We start from the raw sequence: 15383 nt of genomic DNA on the forward strand, positions 1-15383 counted from the left end.
ACTCAAAGAATATACATCCCAGTGTTAACAGTGGTTACGTGTGAGTGGTGAGATTAAAGAACATTTTACTGAATGTTCCTTACTGGTTAGCAAAAAAAAAAACACACACACACACACACACAAAAAAACTTGACCTCTTGACCTCTAATATTCCCCAACCTTGCCCCTTGTCCCCAGATAATGTAATTGAGATGTGGAGGTAATTCACAGGACTCTTAATTCTATTGAAGTGACTCTTCAGTCCACACAGTCTAGAGATCCCAAGGGACAGTAACATTTCACATCCTGACTTGCAGTAATGCTCTAACTATTCTAGATATCTAGTTTATGATATAATATAAAATATTTCTAATTTAGATGCTTCTGAAATCATAAGATACCATATACAAATAATAATACATGTATACAATGACAAAGAGCTGATATAGTATCAGTGAGTAAATGTTGAGATAGGGGCAAGAAAACCGTTTTACATGTTGCCTTTTACTGACCTGTAGGCCCCTAGTTAACACACTTGTCACTTTACAAAAACTGCATGTTTTATCGGCCCTATTGTGAACTAAATGTGATCTTTCTCAAAAGAAAGTGCCCAATAAATAAACATTATTTCAAATGCACACCCAATATTCAGTCCAGTGGCTGGCTATTTGGGCCAGATGGCAGAAGAAGAGACAGGAAGTGTTGGCCTATGAGAGGACAACCTCAGGAAAACATCACGAGAGTGGATATTTCTGAGCTAAAGCAGGGCAGAGTCTCTATTCTGGCTGGAGCAACTCTTAGGAGTCCAAGAATAACAGAGCTTGCGGGCTTTGTTAGCTGTAGCTAATGGTGCACTCACGATCCGCTCTTCCCTGGTGCAGTGGCTGAGTTGCCAGCTGCTTTTCTGTATTCATCGAAGCTGCTTCTAAAACTGGCTGGAGTGGAGCCTTTGTTTCTCAAATTCTGGACTCATTTTTAATTCACGGGTTTGTAGTTTCAGTCAGAATTGAACTTCCTGGTGTTCAAATGTATTTCATCTTGGCAAAACAGGCATTCCTAGGTGCTCTGTCTCTCTCTCTCCTTCTCCCTGTCTTTGTGTCTCTCTGGTCTTTTCGAGGGACCAAAACTTTTAAGCTGCTCGTATTGTTTTTTAAAGCATGCGCAGAGGCATCTTGGACATCAAATAGCTCTTACAAAACACAACCTTTTGATGATTTAAGTGTAAATGAAGCAGAAACATATGGATTCTATTTGCCATAAATCACACGCGTTCCTAAAAAATCAAGGAGGGTATGTGTTTTACACGATGTATTCTGTTTAGTTGAACCCAAAACATCTGAAGAATACTTGGAGATTGATGAATCCAAAATATTTACCCATCCCTATTTATAACATTGTGGGGGAGCCCTTGATTTATGGTGACAACTAAACAGCTTACATCTGTTGAGTGGGCAACCAGCAACCAGTGTGAGCTTCAAAGATAACCGTGTTCCTTCTTCTGTTCTGGCTCCAGGCATTCAAGACAGCCTTAGATCAAAGACACTGAAGCCTTTACTTGAGCTGGTCTGGTTTGCTCTTGCTTGAGCTTTTCTCACCTAAAACAATTGCCAGTTATTTCATGTTATGTGATATCCAATCATGCTTGTGTCACTGTGGGATGATGCCAACCTCCAGCAATAATCCAGATCTGACCCCTTGTGGCAGCAGCCCCACCATAAGGAATTCTGGATTATTTTCCCTTCATAAAACCACAGCTGTTGTGCCTGCACAAGCCCCTGACTTTTTCATTAAAGGAATAAATCTCATTTTCATAGAGCAGGAGAAATGCTTCTCCTTGCTGGTATCTCTGCCCATCCTCAAGATTCTTCATTGATGCAAAGTCCAAATCTTACTTTGCAAGCTACCGATAATCCTTTGGAGTTTATTTAAACTTGGCAGAGACTACATTCTGTGAGAAAAAACAAAAAATTGCAATGGCAGCAGCAGGGATCCAAACAGGATGTTCGCGAAGTCTGGAAAAATAGGTCCACTGAGTGCCTTGTTCTCATCCACCCAATTATTGTTTACTTCATTCTTATCACCTAACCCAGAAGCAGCAGGTTCCAGCCACCTGATGTCTGTTATCTCAAATCCTTTAACCACCCTACAAGGTAGGCATTAGTATCCTTGTTTGATAGATTAGAAAACGGAGGCTCAAGAGCATTAAGCAACTTGCCTCATTGGCAAGGCTATTCCAAAGCAAATCTGGGATGGACGTGTGTGTCTTTCTGGTGCCCAAATGGCTTCCCTTCGCTGCCTTCTGCTAGATCTTGCTGCCATATTCCCATGCCCAGCTCATAGAAATAATATCTTCTATGAGTTGCCCAGACTCAGTAAACATTTAAAACCTAGACCCTCATATCCCTGAAACAGGATGCTTGAAGAAACACTGAAGAAACATTATATATAACACTGAAGAAACATTCCCTGTCCATAGGAAGGGAGATCAAAAGACAGAAATCCTTCTATCTATCCTGGCAACGTTTTTATTATGAGTCCGACCTCAAAAGAGAGAGTCATTTTTCAAATATGCCTTTTGTCACAAGAACAGCCTTTGTGTAAATTGAGTTTTGTATACTGTACTAGACTGAACTTTAAAATGTCTAAATTTAAAATAGTGCAAAAAGTGTCTTGTGGTAGATTCAAAGGAAAGGAGGAGAGAGTGCACTTTAAATACTTTAAAACTTTAAAAATGTATTGTATTTGGTGCACCGGAGTCCTGTCTATCAGATCTTAAATCGTCAAGGAATCCTTGCCCTAAGATAGTATAGTATTTCTCAGCCTTTTTGTGTTAGTGTCCTTCTGCCACAAAGACTTTTAAGGTTTATTTTCCTAATCTTCCCTCATCCACTGTGAAATTTTAATATATCACAGATATACCTTATATCTATTTATGTACTGTGGTTCTTTGGCCCGCCACAAACAAATGCAATATCTAAGATTATGTCACCCTTGAAACCAGTTTTCACTGCTTCCATGGGGAATGCATGCTGAGGGTCATATATCCAGAGAGCTGACAGTGTTGGCCTCAGATGATCTCATGGCCAAGCTGATGTACAGAAAAAGTGGCCAGGAGGCTACAGAAACCATGGTAATCCTCCACAGATTGCCTAAACAAAAGAGAGCGGCAAACTTTCCCTTAAGTGTGTTCAAGAGAAAAATGGACTTGTTTGAAAAAGGGCAATAAATTTATGATATTTTCTATGTATTTGAGTGGTTTTTATCATAGAAATAGAACTCTTGGAGCTGAAGTGGACTTCAAAATTGCATCAAGTCCAGCCAACTGTCCTCAGGCAAAAAGATATTTTGGGTCCGACTTTTTAAATTGATGAAGCATTTAAGTAGAGAATATTAAGCTATTTGTTTATGTGGCACAGATTTAAATTTTGACACCAAGAAAAAAAATATTATCAGAAGACGCCTTTGCTTTATCTTTGCCATAAGAAAAACATTGCCAGGACAGATAGAAAGATTTCTGTATTTTGATCTCCCTTCCTATGGACAGGGAATGTTTCTTTAGCATTGTATCTAGTGTTCCACAGATAATAAAAATATTTTGTATATAATGTGTTGTAAAGCCTCCTGTTTCAGGGATGTGAGAGTCTAGGTTTTAGATGTTTGCTGTGAGTCTGGGCAACTCATCACAATCCTGGCTCTCCAGGCTGCCCTGGCTCAGTTTTCTACCCTGGTCTTCCACCTCTTTTCCTAACTTTCCCAGCACCCCTAAATCAGGACCCGGAGCAGCTTTACATAGTAGATTCTCCGTGATTATTTGCCTACTATGCTGGGCACACACCTTATTTTGTTAAAAGAGATAATAGTGACAAGTGGGTTGAAGATAACCAAAGTTACAAGATGTTAAGACCAGATTCACGTTTAAAGATTTTTACCTTATAATGTTAACATTTTGAAACAATTTTGCATCTTTTTGGAGATTTGGCAGAAGTCCAAGACCTTATGGCATGTGAACAATAAATATTTAATCAGTAGTTTATCACCCAAAGGTTTCTAAAGCCGGTTTAAATTAGAGTGTTCATGGCTGATAATAGTCTAATATTTGATGTTTTCATGTGTGTTTTATGAAGTGCTTTTCAACTCCTTAATTAAAGATAGTAAGTTATAAGGAAATTCCTTCTAATTGTCCTTCTTTCCACCAGTCTCAGAGAAAGGGATATGTTTCTCTCCAGTAATTTGCCCTAGTTAGCCTCTCCTCTCTAGCACCTTTAGTTTCTTCTATTCTGTTGGCTTCCTCCCCTCGACTTTTAAACAGACTCAGCTGTCCTCTATCTTAAAAGAAAGTAATCTGCATTTGCTGTGTGTTCCTACCTACTTCTTGAATAGGAGTGATCCAAGCCCCTGGCTCTATTTTATACACACATACACACACACACACACACACACACACTTAATCACCTCTCTACCCCATCATTTGGTTTCTATTGCTTCTCTCACTGAAGCGTCTTCTGAGAACATCACTGGTGTGCTCCCAATCGGCTCAGCCAAGACCTTTTCCTGGTTTCCACCACCCACCATGACTTTGATACATTTAACTGTTGCCCTCCCATCGACTAGAAATTCTCTTCTCCTTTAAACACCTCATTGATTTTGCAGGCAAAAAAAGTCACAAGTTTTTAGACTGACTTCAAGACCTGATTAGTGTGAATATAATCTATCCAAGTAGTAAAGAGTTCAAGACCTAAGTCACAGCCACAGTGCTTGGTGTGGACGCTGTCTGTCACCACTGTGAGTGAGTGGAGAGAGAGACGACAGCTGGTTAGCAGGGAGCACTGGATTCTGAGATGTGGAGATTATTCTTGCTGCATGCCAAGTCTCATACCAGGCACTTTGCTATTGGGATCACCCTTTGCTATGATAGGTGGAGTGTTCTGTTTCTCTTCCTTTCCTAATTTCCTGCAGATCTTTGCTAAAATAGAAACTTGGTTAGAGTAATAACATGAAATTTTACCAAGAGATGATCAATATCAGCAAGACTAAGTCTAAGTCTTTTAGAGGCTTTCCTTGAACCCTGAAAGCCCTAAGCTGACTCAGGTAAAGACCTGTACCATGCCCCTCTAGTCCTTGCTAACTACCTAATGAGGCTGAATTCAGGGCCCATGGTAAGGAATGAGGATGCTAGAAAAACAAAATACTGTACAGACACTCCCTAGGCTGACTTCATATGAACCAAAATGAAACTTAATAGGAAAACATCCTTTGAATCAGTGATTCTTAAATGGTGATAATTCCTCCACCCCAGGAACATTCTGCAATGTCTACAGACATTTTTGGTTGTCACATATAGGGTGAAGGGGAGTGCTGCTAGTGGATAGAGGACAAGATGCTGCCAAACATCCTAAAAAGCACAACCAACTCCTCCACACACACAAAATTATCTGGTCCAAAACATCAGTAAATGCCAAGGTTGAGGCTTGTGCGCTGAACTCTCAGATATAAAATGGACTCTGAGTGGCAATGTTTTCTTTCTAGAACAGGCAGAGTCAACCGGCTTTTTCCAGATTCATGGTTCATAACCAAGGGATTCCATTGCAAACGAAGCAGCAGGCACAGAGAGTCTCTACAGCTTGTTCATATTTCTACAGCCAATATGTGAGGACACCTTGGAAATGTGCACACTGGCCCTGCCTGACTCACTTCACGGCCCACGCTTTTTTCCATATCACCTGCCCCAAGCAGCTGAACTGCAGACATTCAGTTGTATGTGACTAAGGGCTAAATCACTTCTGCAATGCAAAAATTAACTAGAGAAAATGCAAAGACAGAGAACTGAGACGAAATGTTCCCTGTGAAGTTTGTAACGGAATTAGAGTGGGACGGAATGAAGCTAGGGGGTGTCTGATATGTGGGCAAGTACAGACTCTGAGGTGTGAGGTCAGAGCCAAGTTATAGGAAAATAAGATGAGGTCAGCTGGCTCCTAGATAAAGCAAATGACTGGTAAAGGCTTTTACAAAAGTGATGACCCCAGCCAGGTGAACCTGGTCTTTACCAGATTCTCTCTTGCGTATGCCCTATTTGTTATATCCTCTGGACCTGGAATCACCCAGCTCTCCTGTCCTCCCCAGTTTCCACCACAAGTCACCTCTCCTTTCCCTTTGTTCTCCTCTAAAGCTCCTTCTCAGAGCAGCTCTTCAATAAACAACCATGAATTTTCAACTTTTTGGCTAGTAAGATAGTACTTATGCTTCACATTGTTATTATTAACAATATATTATCTCTCCAACATCAGACTCGGAATGGAAAATTTTATTTATACTATTGTAAAGTCAATGCTTTGGGAAATATTAGCTATTTTTGCAGACGAAACTCTATTCCATCTTATTTTGGAAAAGAGGCATCTGAAGTCCAGAGGGGAAAAAATTATCCACCCAGTTTAAAGTAGAGCCAATGAAAATATGGCCTTTCTCACTCTGTCTTTTGTTATTTATTGTTAATTTTCTTGGATGGGCAGTATGTGCACACACACACACACACGCATATATACACACACACACACACATATACACACACATATACACACACATACACACACACATATATATACACACACAGTACAAAACTGAAAATAAAAAAAAAAAATTCTATTTCCACCCCTGACTCACCAGGTTCCCACTCCAGGACCCTACTGTAGCAGCAGCTTCCACTACCAATTTCTTGTGTATCGTCCCAGAAAATCTATGCATTTACAGATGTACATCTATGTGTGAATATTGCCTCTTGGCCTGAAACCAGTGCCCTTCCCATTCCTCTTTGTGGCCACCACAGCTTCTATTGCTCAAGACAAGCCATGACAAAACAGATGACACATTTGTGCTGTTGAAGGAAAACTCAGTGACTCAGATAGACACAAATTGTTCCATGTACCTTTCATCCTCATTACCAGGTAACTTTGCCAAGGTCAAGTGGTGACATTCTGATTTACCACTGAACTGACTGGACGTAACTCACATTTGATGAGAATATGAAATTCAGATATCAAAAAGGAAAAAAAATGCTTAGATTTTTGAGTTTCATAATTAAACTTGTTTTTATTGCTTTGTTGAGAATATTATTTCTCATTTAGTTCAATGGATGCAATCTATCTGAAAAGCTAAAAATAACATTTCTCCAAAATTGCCAATTAATACCTAAATCTTTAAATTTAAGGTCCAGAATCATCACATTTCTGAAATTTTCCTTTAGCATCTCAGGTAAAAGAGCCAAAAGGGTCTCATTGTTTTAACTGGCCAGATCAGGCTGAGCTTAATCCAAACTCCTGGTATGAAATGCAAATTTGGCTCACCGTGGCTGTGCCATTTACAAGAACCTGCATTTGAATAAACCAGGAATACATTTCTCTTGGCTCTTATAGAGCCCTTTTGATAATGACTCCAGCCCTCCTAAGGTTTTTATCCGGGTTGCCTGAAAGTGGACAATTTTTACAAGTTTGCTTTGGCACCCATGGCATGGATTTTTATGGAAAGTCACAGTTGCTTTAGTGGGCGCCAGTTTGCCAGCAGATCTCTGTGGGGGCCTCCCAGCCAATTTGATGAGAAGTATATACACCTAAAACATGCCAAGTGATGTGAGGAGTGACCTGTTCCCAGTTCTTTGCTCTCCTGCATATGACCATTGATACATCTTTGCTCTCAATTTAAGGACACACTATTGAGTATGTGCAGTATTTCTGAAGTCAAACAACCATTTCTATATGGACATCTCCTCTGCTTTTTCTCTGCAAACATGTCTGTTTCTCTGGGATTCGATCCAATTTATTCTATCATATCAAACTGTTAAGGCAACAATGATACATGTTCATTGGGAATATATATTCTTCATGAATGAAACAAAGTGAGGATTTGGTTAGGAGAAGGCGGAAATGTGGCCCAAGATTAATTCTCAATATGCCTTTTAATAACCAGCAGGAAAAATCACTCATTTAGGAGACTTCTAAATGAGTGTTCAGATGTATTTATGCGACCACATGTATATCATGATGTAATCACCAGGAAGTCAAACTGAGATTGACTTAGAGTTTACAAGGTTCTTGCCCCAAGATTAAGATGTGTCCCACATTTTTCCTTTATTTTATTATTTTTTCTATCTGCCATTTTACTCTCATGTCTTATTACTTTGTATTATTGGAAAGCTTATTGAAGTTTTACTTTATAAAACACTTAAGAAGACTAAGTTTATTAATGGCTTAATTTAGAAACAACACAATTCTCATTCAATAAATTAAACTAGAATTCTGTAAGCCAGTTATTTCGTATTCATAAACAATCCTCTTAGTACATTTTTTTTCAATAAGGCCAGAAAACTAATGTATGGCAGAGAAAAAAGTGTACATGAGAGTAGATTTTATGTTTCATGCAAACCAAAACTCAAAAGTAACCTGTTATTTTACAATCTTCACCTTCCCTTCAATTATACCAGCTTTAATATTTTTCCTTTGAATTCCCGAGTCAGATGGTTCTCTTAAGCTTCAGGATTATAAAAACAAGAAATCTTTCCAAAATCATATGGTTAAAGTCCCAATCTGCCATTAAAAATACTACTGGTGAGGCCAGTGCTGCATTCTCTGGACAGCTTTCATAGGCTATATGAACTCAGAGAGTTACAGCGAACTGTAGGGAGCATGGCATTCTGTACCATCCTGTCCCTGGAAAAATACCATGGCAGATTCTGGGAATTGTCTACTTAACATCTATTTCCTACCTCACTGGCCCTTTTCTCTTTCCAGTAAAGAGGCTGAAAAAAGACTTCTTTCCCATCTTCCCTTCCATCTGGGGACAGCCTTGTCACCAATTTCTGGCTAAAAAGACATAGGAGAGCATCATTAGAGTAGTGCTTTTCAAAATCAGCTGTGTATAGGCATCACCCGGACGGAGATAGTGCCAAAATGCTGAATCGGAATCAGGCAGGGCCAGGGATATTGCATTTTAATAAGTTCACTAGTGGTGGGTGATGCTGTGATCTGAGGACCACAATTTGAGTAACAAAGTCTTAATGGGCTTCTAGCAAGGATTTTCCTTCTTGATTTGGGCAGCAGGGAGAAAAATTCCTCTTGTTCTCCCTTCTGGCTTCCTGCTTTCTAATAGAATTGAACAAGGACATAAATGTGCAGTGGGGTGACCCATCTTATATCCAAGAGTAATGGAAGCTAACATGCTGAGAATAGCAGAATAGAAGAATAGAACATGTCTAGGACTTTGATGATGTCATTATGCCACTGAAGTCAGCTGATCTTGGCACCTTCTACTTCTAGACTTTTTAAAAAATGGAATAAGAGGTATCATTATGACTTAAGCCATTTCTTGTAATATTTTCTATTATATGTAACATAACAGTTCTTATATATTACACAAACTAACCTGGTACATCCAGAGCTAAGTTTATAACCTATCAGTCCTGAGGCAAATCCCATTTCTTATAGTCAGTAGCCTACAGAGAGTCACTGGGCCTGAGGAATGGTAATTCTTTGGCTGCCAAGTCTTCTGGGAGCAGAGAACATTCACTCATGTGCTGCTAGATGAAAAAAATATATATTCTTAGGATTGTGGCAATTAACCGGTGGTACAAAAATGGGAAAGAAGTGAATGGAGAGAGGCATAAGATTTGGAAGTGTTTCTTGTGTTTTCTTATTCTCTAATTAAACTATTCTGAGGAATGACAGAACAAGTGGTCTCCTATGAGTGAGCTCATAAAGTGAAGTTTGCTGCTGAAACTCATTGGCATCCAAAAGCATTTTTTGGTATCTAATACTGAAGGTATGGGTTGCAGAATTACAGTAAATTAACTAATGTGTACTATTTTGGAAAAGCATGACACTTGCTTCTCCTAATATTAAACAAATACAGGGTGAATATAACTTTGCTAACAATGCATTTTGAATTTGTTTGCTCTATCTTTAAGAATATTTTACCCCCAAAGTTCTGATAGTTCCAATTCTGTCTAACTCTTTGATAGCTTTCTCTCTCACATCTTAATTTTCTCCTAGTATTAGTTAAGTTACAATCTTATCTGCTGTGAAAAACAAACAATAGTAGCTTAAATTAGATACAAAATTATGTCTGCCTCATCTGACATCCAAAGACAGATACGGAACTTCATGGTCAGCTGCTTACGTTTCCACATTCTCCATTGGCTATTGAATGGATATGGTTCAATGCAAGTCCATTGGATTTCATCTTCCACTGCCTAATGTTTCCACATGAAAGAGATACACATCACTTTCCTTTTCTTCCCATTAGCCAAAGCAAGTTACACCTTTATGAAAGTTAGGGAATCACAATAACCACATGCCCAGAAGGAGGAGAATGAGAATATTTTTAAAGAGCCAAATAACTGCCACAGTATTTAAACAGTGAATTGCAAATGCCATGTAAGACTAGAAATGCTAGTAATCATAATTGCTAGAACAAAATCAAAATTAAATTACTCCCCCTAATTTTGCTGCCAACAACTTCATTAATCGCCATCCTCCCTACTTTGTGTACTTTTTTTTTTTTTTTTATGACTTACTCAGATACAGGTCATATCTACTAATGTGTGGCCTAATAGCCAGAGTAGAAAGGAAACCATGATTCTATCGGTCTATATTACATTGAGAAATTGGTCATGCAGCTAAAAGTTATCACCTTTGATGTTCAAAAAAAGTTATCTTTCAAAGCTATTTTTCATATTCCTCTAGAATTACTACTTTGGACAGTGCTGGAAGTAGGAAAAATTGTGAATAGGGTATGATTTAGAGACAGTTTATAACATTTTGAGGGTAATAGCCCCTTTCTACTCTCTATCTTGCTTTCCAAGTCTTCTGTAAGTCCAATACCAACACTTAAGTTTTCACTTTCCAAGGAGAAATTCTTATTCGGACTCAATTTCATCTCAAAATTTATGATCAAAATTTAACTGCACTGTGATCTATTCTTTAAAGACAAAGGTCTTTGCTAATCAATATGAAAAAAAAAAAAAAAGCAAAAACGTATTACAAAGTGTTTGTGGTCAAAAGGAATTGAATATGTAATTATTCCAACTAATAAATTTGTAAATTTACAAGGGCCTTCAATACCTTAAGCCAAAAGAGAAAGAATAGGAACCTCAGTGTTCAGGGAAAGAATTATGGAAGATCTCTTTGAACAGATCTTCCCTGGGGGTTTCCCTTAAATCACTCCATAGGCCTTAAAATGCTTGTTATAAACATGAATGATATATCTTTTTTATTATCCTGCTATTAAAGTAACCTGAATGACACCATCTGATGTTGGCGAAGATGCAGTTTAACTGACCTCTAATACATTGCCTTGTATTGGAATGGGATGACTTCTGTTGGAAAGGCAGTTTTGATGATAAACTCAATCAAGTAATCTAAGATTATGCATTAAATGTGATTGCTGATGAACGTGAGGCAAAATGCAAAAGAAACATTCAGTGGTCCTATACACAGTCCCTTCTCCTGGCATACTGCCTTCTTTGAGTTCCTCTAATACATATATGCCCCTTTGCTTTCCTGTGCTATTAGGTTTCCTGAAATGCACTCATCCCCCTTTCTCTATCCCATCTTACAGTTTTGCTGACTAATTCCTCATTGATTATGCTTTGTTTCAATGCTACTTCCTCTAAGAAGTCATTCAAGGCTCTGTGAGGAGCGGATTCAGTTTCTTCTATGTGTTTCCATAGGACCTTTACTTCCTCAAAGTACTGGTCACTCAGTAGGCTAGTCTGTACTACCCATAATAAGGAAAACCCCTCAGAGACAGTGGCTCCCTTGGTGCTATGGTTTGAATGTTTGTGTGTCCCACCTCCCCCTTGACCCACAAATTTATATATTGAAATCTTTTTTTTTTTTTTTTTTTGAGACGGAGTCTCGCTCTGTGGCCGGGGCTGGAGAGCAGTGGCCCGATCTCAGCTCACTGCAAGCTCCGCCTCCCGGGTTCACGCCATTCTCCTGCCTCAGCCTCCGGAGTAGCTGGGACTACAGGCGCCTGCCACCTCGCCCGGCTAGATTTTTGTATTTTTTTGTAGAGACGGGGTTTCACCGTGTTAGCTAGGATGGTCTCGATCTCCTGACCTCGTGATCCGCCCGTCTCGGCCTCCCAAAGTGCTGGGATTACAGGCTTGAAGCCCCACAGTATTTTAGGAGGTTTGGGGCCTTTGGGGAGGTGATTAGGTCATGAGGGCAGAACTCTCGTGAATGTAACTATTGCCCTTATCTTATAAAATAGGCTTTAAAAAGCTTGTTTGCTCCTTCCACTCTGTGAGGACACAATAAGAAAATAGCCTGCAACCCAGAAGAGGGCCCTCACCACAACCTAAACATGCTGGCACCCTAATCTTGGACCACCCAGTCTGTGGTATTTTGCTAGAGCAGCCCAGTATACCAAGGTACTTGGCCACTCTTGCCTTCTTAGTACATCAGGAATAGTATCCGTAGTACTGCTCAAAAGCATATTTTGAATAAATTAGTTAATATATTTAGCATTGTAGAAGATTGTCTCTTTATAATGTACTTACTGGTATTACCCTTGCCTGATGTTAGAGTTTCAAAATTTAACTGTTGTAGGAAAGCAATAATAGATACAGAGAGATCTGCTCTGTTATATATAGATCTAGGTAGATTAATACATTACCTAGAAATATGTAGACAATCTCACTATTAGGTGAAACAAAATATGTAAAAAACTATAAGCACAAAGATGTGCCTAGCAGTCTTCTTTATCTTATCAAATATCAGTGTATTCCAAATGTTCCTAAATAGGGGAATGTTTAAATTAATTATAGAATTATGCTTGAATGGAATAATATGTAGCCATTGAAATGATGGATATAAAAAAAGGAGGGTTGAGGAGACTATGTCACAACATGGAAACTCCTTATAATAAAATGTTAGTCGATTACAAAGTAAGATACTCAATCATGTGGACATCATTATTGTAAGTATGTGAAAACGTTTGTATGAAAATAAATAATGATTGCATTTAAGTAAAGAATTGTGGAATTTTTTGGTTTGTATTTCTATTCATGTGATTATGTTACTTTTATATAAAGTATGTAAATAATGATATTTGTAACTTTAAATGCAATAGAATCTGCATTATGGGTGACAAAATAAGAGTTGGTCTAACCTTTGTGATCCAAAGTTTAAGAGATAAGATACAAAGAATGAAAACCAATATTGACTGGATCAAAAAAGAGATTTTACTTCATGTGATTAATTAATAGGAAATAAATTGCTAATTCAATAAAAATTGTGTCTTTTGCAGAACTCTTTTTGCCCGACAGAATGTGGACAGCAGAACTGTTTCATATGTGGGGAGGAAGGCCCACCTGGAAGGTGGTGATGCTGGCGCAGTGGGAAATGCATCAGTGTGTACAATTCTTCTCCGGTCTTTGTAAGTAGAAATGCTCCCTTTCTATGTGAAACACCTAAATCATTCGATGCGAAATGCAGAATAAATTTAAAGGTAGAACAAGCAAATAGCTAAACAAAGGAGTGTTTCAGAAAGGAAATATATCAAGCCTCGGCTCAAAAGCAAAACAATCTTTTCATGAAGGGACGTGTTCACAGCCTCTATTAAATGCATACTCAATCACAAAAATAAAGCCCATCTGTTTAATATTAGCTTTTGTAATAAACATTTTAAAGAAAGGGATGTAGAAGGCAAATATGTATTGTAAAACAAAATGTGTACTCTTGGGATAAGTAAAACTTCCTCTGAAAGAACTCCAAAGCTTGTTCTTTATACCAAAAGCAGTAACAATTAGTTGCATGACACCACAATAGCAGAGGCATATTCTACTCTTTGAGAGGAAAGGATATGAAGCTGAAAATTGAGCATACGATCCCATAGTATAGAATGCCAAAGTTCCTTGGATGCAACTTACCAAAGCAAAATTGTATAGCTGAAGTGTATCCTAAAATTTAGAGACAGAAATGATATATTTTAAAATCATGACTTAGATATGCTAAAGTTTCTGGCTACATTAAGAAGTTAATTGTCACGTACTTCGATACAGAATCAAGATGTACTAATTTTTATTGGTACACTGGCATTAAATGAATATATAGCATATGTTTAAAAGGTTGTATCTGAGAAAGCAAGGTTGAGGGGAATAGAATACTAAAGTCTAAACTGAGGGTCGTTTCAATATTTTATTAGCCATTTTATGCATATGAACACAGACCATATTAGATATTTAGCAAGCAGGGGGGAAAAGACCTGTTTCTGTCAGGGAAAGAATTACCTCTATTGAGAAACACATGTGGATAGGTCTGTCTAGTTCAGAAGAAGTTACCTCTCTCGGTCAACATTGGATGGTATGGAGCCGTTCTATCCAGTATAACAAGCACTAGCCACATAGAGCTACTGAAATGTACATGGTAAATTAATTAAAATCTAATGTCACGTTTAATTCCTTAAGTGCTTAATAGCCATATATGATTAGTGGCTACCATATTGTGTACTGCGGATTACAGAATATTTCCATCATCATAGAAAGTTCTATTGTATAGGACTGGTCTGGGTAAAGTTTGAGAGAGAGATAAGCTACTCCACGGGAATCTTGGACTTAGAGGTGAGTAAAACTTTCACAAAGTGGCAAGGGGATCTGAACAGAAAGGTGAAAATTACAGTGTGGTGAGAAGCTAGAATCTTGTTAGAAAAGAGGGACTCTTGACAATGGAAATGTCTAAAGTGTTTTTTCAAAAACAAATACCTAATATTCAATGCTCCACCTCCTCCCACCGATACCTTTTGTTACAAATCTTCAGGAAACCTAGAATGGAACAACACACAGCAAGGGCTGCTGCCTGGGCATTAGAAATAGAACACCACACCCAATGGCTAAAGCTGGTGGCCAGAGATAAGAACTTAGAGGCATCTCTCCTGCCTACCAGACTAAGCCCCCTGTTTTCTCGCCACTTCCTTTAAATAAATGACTCAGGCATTTGCCCATGAACTTAAAGTGACCCATATTCTGCTAGCTGCCACGCTCTCTTTCTCTCTGCTTGACCTTTCATTCCTGCCTTACATGACCGAGGGACTGAGAGCTGCCCTCCAGATTCATGGCCCCCTCCCTGCCCAAGGTCTGTCAGTAAAAAGCTCTGACTTTGTTTCTTTTTGCGTTGGTGTATTGAATTTTCACCTTCCATCTGAAGAATCAGCAACTACCCTAGACTGGATTTTCCAAGGGAGGCCAGGACGAACACAACAGCAGGCTCCCAGTGCTAAGGCCATGGTCAGTAGGCATAAACTGGACACAGGTCAGGCAAGAGTCTCAAGGATGTCTGGCAATATAACCAAGTTCCCCATGGGAGGGACATCCTGGTCTCAGGTCAGACAGCTAGGCATTAAGCCATCTGGTAGGTGAA

This window comes from Piliocolobus tephrosceles, chromosome 4 (assembly GCF_002776525.5).
Source record: "Piliocolobus tephrosceles isolate RC106 chromosome 4, ASM277652v3, whole genome shotgun sequence".
Taxonomy (NCBI): Eukaryota; Metazoa; Chordata; class Mammalia; order Primates; family Cercopithecidae; genus Piliocolobus; species Piliocolobus tephrosceles.